The sequence below is a fragment of the Balaenoptera physalus genome, assembly GCF_965194825.1.
Source record: "Balaenoptera physalus genome assembly, chromosome: 16".
NCBI lineage: Eukaryota > Metazoa > Chordata > Mammalia > Artiodactyla > Balaenopteridae > Balaenoptera > Balaenoptera physalus.
The window spans coordinates 84,571,495-84,576,532 of NC_138898.1; positions in this window are offsets into that span (position 1 = coordinate 84,571,495).

The window sequence follows — 5,038 nt, forward strand, 5'->3', positions numbered from 1 at the left end:
AGGCGCGCGCCAGCGACGCAAGCGCAGTCTCCTAGCTGGGCGGGGCTGGAGTGGAGTTGCCAGCCGGAAGCAGGATGCTGAATATTCATGAGCTTGAAGCCCCGGTGCTTTATTTTGATTAAAGCTGCTTGATTTCTTTTCATGTTTCTGAGCAAATCAGCGCAGCGAATGCCCACGTCCCTGGGGGAGACGTGGCCCTGCGTGCCCGAGGGTCCGGCCCCAGCCGACCTCTCCAGCCCCCGACCGCGACCTCTCAGCATCCCCCACCTCCGCCCCCGGGCCTCTGTCCTGGCGGTTCCTTGGATCTGGTCCACTCCCGTTGCCATTTCTAACAATGTGTTTAAGACGGCACAAACGTCACTGCGCGCTCCCTGAGGACTGGGGCCGTATCTCTTTTGTCCACCTCGAATTACTCTGCACCTGGCTCCCAGCAAATATACCTCGGTCGAGTGAATGGGCCTTTCTTATGAGAAAGAGAACAGTTGCCCCTCGCATCTGGCAACTAGCCTGGCACTCACAGCTAGGCGTTGGTATTCTCCTGTTGGACATAAACAATTTCCCAGAACACCACGGTAGTGCAAGGCCATTCTGAGACCATGATGGAGCAAGGCATAAACAAGACTGCTCCGTAATCATGTTTACAGCCAGATGAAAACAAGAATATTGTTGGAACCAGGAAAAGACCAACCGTTTCCCCATTCTGACTAATATGAGTAACTGCTGCTTCTTTACAGCATTAGCCTTCCACTTTAAAGATTTATTAAGACTTCCCGTCGTAGAATTGTCCCCGCTTCCTGACATCTATTCCAGAGTAAAAGCCCACTTACTTGAACCCTCCCCCAAATCACCTAACCCAGGTCCAAATTCTATAATAAGCCTTTTCTTTTCCCCCAAATTTATTTATTTACTTACTTATTTATTTTTGGCTGTGTTGGGTCTTCGTTGATGCACATTGGCTTTCTCTAGTTGTGGCGAGCGGGGACTACTCTTCGTTGCAGTGTGCAGGCTTCTCACTGCAGTGGCTTCTCTTGTTGCAGAGCACGGGCTCTAGGCACGTGGGCTTCAGTAGTTGTGGCTCTCGGGCCCTAGAGCGTAGGCTCAGTAGTTGTGGCACACGGGCTTAGTTGCTCTGCGGCATGTGGGATCTTCCTGCACCAGGGCTCGAACCTGTGTCCTCTGCATTGGCAAGTCCCTATAATAAGCCTTTTTAAACACTTTTTTTTTTTTGGCCGCGCAGTGGGGCTTGCAGGATCTTAGTTCCCTGACCAGGGATCGAACCTGGACCCTAGGCAGTGAAAGCTCCGAGACCCAACCACTGGGCTGCCAGGGAATCCCCTATACACCCTCTTACTGAGGTAAATGCTGTCTTCCTTCTCAAAAGAGGCAATAAACCCAATTCGTTCAACTACAGGTGTGTTCCTGGTAGTCTTCACAATTGTTTTTCTTGTTTATCATTTGTCAGCCCCTAGAGAGTGCGAGTTCTGTCTTGTTCATTGCTGCATTTCCAGTATCTGGGGCAAGGCCTGGCCCACAGCAAGACACTCATGTTGCTGGATGAACATGGGATCTTGGGAGCCAGGCACCTCAGATACTGCTGCTGCTGTTGCCTGCTCAGCCCGCACAGCCCAGGACAGGTCTCCCACTGAGTCCCCAGAGGATGGACAGGTGCACAGGTGGTGGTTGCTTGGAGGGTACTCTGTTAATGCCTTAAGGCCATTCCTGGCCACTTGATAGTGGATGGTTTTCCAGGGGCCAAGGTTGCTGAATTAGCGGAAGTCCTTGAGTGACCCAGGTCTGTCACTGGAACCCAGGGAGGGCTTAGTCTGGGTTGGATCATGCACACATATGACCCTACATCACAAACCCCAGACACCTCACTTTTCCCTGAACACACCATGAAACAAAAACTAGGAATGTCTTTTCCTCCCTGGAGAACTCCCATACACCCTCCTTTGCCTGGCTTAAATGCTACTTCCTCTATGAAGCCTTCTCTGATTGCCCCCACCCAGCCTCCTCCTCCAGGCAGTCAGTTGCTCCCTTCTTGGTGCTCCCCCTGCTCTGAGTCCCAGTGGCTGGCATGTGGTAGTTACAGGGTGTCTTCACCGTCTGCCTTCCCACATGTCTGGGGAGAGGGTTGTGCCAGAATCCCAGCATCTAATTCTGGCTTAGAGTGGTGCTTCCAGAATGTTTGCAGAACAGAGGATTGAGGGAGGGAGGAAGGAAAAGAGTCTGAAAAAATAAAGAATGAGTGAATGTGCAAATGAGATAACCTAGTGATGGATGAATGAGTGAATGAGGAAGTTAGTGAGTATGAGAAAGAATGAATGAACACTCAATAAAGAAATGGATACTCCATGAATGAAAGAGCACACAAGACAGTGGATGAGCAGACAGTTACAGAGCTAGCAGGGCAACCATCTCCATGATACCCCCAGCTCAGGGTCTGGCCCAGAGCTGGTACTTGGCAGACAGCTGCTGGATGGAAGTTAAATGAATGAATGAAATGAATGCATGCACCAAGATGGGGGAGAGTTAAGGCATGTAGTTGTGAAGGAGCTGATAATAGCAACCTCAGTGTCTAAGCCTAGTATAAGAATGTTGACATGCTTGTCATCCTGTTAAGGAACTGAGAGCCCCAGAGGGGTAAGTGACTGGCTCAGGGTCACCCAGACTCCAACCCAGCAGGCTGGGGCTGTGAGGGCCTGAGTGATCCCATGACTCACGGATAGATGGACCAAGGCCCCGCAGCAGACCATGGTGGGGCCATCCAGGTGGCACCCTCCTAGGGCTGAAGCCAGATTTGAGGTCCTGCTCCCTGGGAGGAAAGGGTGCCTACCCACCCCCACTCCTCACCAACTGTCCCACAAGAGTGGACTCAGACTCTGAGTGACACCCTGTCTGCCACCAGAGGGCAGCAAAGCTCCACCCAGGCCCACGTGCCAGCAGCTGGTGCCCCTGAGGCACCAGAACTGGGCACTTAGGGAATGACGTCCACTGACCTGAAAGACACCAATGCTTTGGAGTCTGGCAGATCTGATGCCAAAGTCTGGCTCCACCTGCTCTGAAGCGTGGGCTGGGCAAGCAACCTAACCTCTCAAAGGCTGTTTCCTTATGTGCAAGATGGGGACAAGCAAACCTACCCTTGACACTGGCCAGTGGATAAGATGATGTGACAGATGTGCAGTGCCCAGCACAGCGCCTGACACTCAATAACAGGGTGATCACCTGTCCCAGTCTGGTTCCAAGACTGAGAGATTTCCCAGGATGCAGGACTTCCAGTGCTAAAATGGGGAGAGTCTCGGGCAAAGCAGCACAATTGGTCACCCAGGGGTGGCAACTCCCACCTCAATCCTTTGAGTTGCGATTGATACTTAAAGAACTAAAACAGCAAAAATGTTCACAACTATTCCATAGTTTGAGTTTCTCACTGAATTAGTGAGTCAATGGTCTTTCCACTATCGTCTCTGTCAGTGACTAGAGAACAGTTCCACCAATGGAGATAAAAACAAAGAATACACCCACTTCAGAAAAGAGTTTGTCAGTTTCCTATAAAGATTAAATATACATGTACCACACAACCCAGCAATCTCATTCCTAGAGAAATGAAGATATATGTCCACCAAGACCTGTATGTGAATACATACAGCAGCTTGATTCATAACTGCCCCAAAACTGGAGACAACCCAAGTGTCCATCAAACTGTGATGTATCCATTCAGTGACACACACCTCAGCAATAAAAAGGAAGGAACCGTTGGTACTTGCAACAGCATGGATGGATTTCAAAAGCATTATGCTTAGGGACTTTCCTGGCAGTCCAGTGGTTAAAGACTTCGCCTTCCAATGCAGGGGGTGCGGGTTCGATCCCTGGTTGGGGAGCTAAGATCCCACATGCCTTGTGGCCAAAAAAACCAAAACATAAAACAGAAGCAATATTGTAACAAATTCAATAAAGACCTTAAAAATAGTCCACTTAAAAAAAAAATCTTAAAAAAAAAAAAAAGCATTATGCTTAGTGAATGAAGCCTGATCCAAAAGGCTACAACCTGAATGATTCCGTTACTTGACATTCTGGAAAGGCCAAAATGATAGAACACAGATCAGCAGTCACCACAGGCCAAGCATACGGGAAGGGGATAGACTGTAAAGGGCCCGAAGGAACTTTGTGGGGTCATGGACATGTTGTGTATCTGGATTGTGGTGGTAGGTACACAAACACACACATCTGTCAAACTCATTGAACTCTACACTTAAAAAGGGTGAATTTAATTGTATGAAAATGATACCTCAATAAACTAGATTTAGTTTATGTGCAATGATGACACTTGAAAGGCATGGGGGCAATGGAAAGTGTAAGTATTGTGCTGTTGGCTGCTTTCTGTTAACTTTACAAGACTTGAAAGGAGAACATGCATGTTCAGGTTAACCAACCATCAACTCAAGGCATGAAGGTCAGAAGGCATCCAGACTGGCAATCTGCACAGAGGCAGCGTTCATCACCAGGTAGACGAGATGGCTTGTCTAGTGGAGGTCATCCAGCCCTGTCCTAAGCCACTCCAGTGATTGTGCAATTAGTCCATGAACAGAGTAGCCATATGAAGGGTATGCACGGGCACAACAGATGGGCTCCCTCTCACCACGGCTGATATATTACTGCTGCTGCTGAATGCCTGAGTTGAATGATCCTTCATGTAGAATTATCCTTTAAGGAACCCAGTCAACCTCTTGGTGGCAATTTTGTTACATTGACCACCTTTCACCCTAGAAGCATTTGTCTTACTGTAATTTATTCTGTGCCATGTAAGGGTTTGCCTCCCCTACCTGCAGTACCTCTGCCAGCACCATCATTCAAGGGCTTGCAGAATGTATTGGATTTGCCAGCAAGGGATCCGGCACAATATCTCTTTAGACCAGGGGATCATTTTATGGTAAAGGAGATGCAACATGGTGACGGGATTGTACACACCACAATACCCGAAAGCAGCTGACCTAATAGAACATAGAGTGGACTGTTATATTCTTAGATGAGGTGCCCTCTC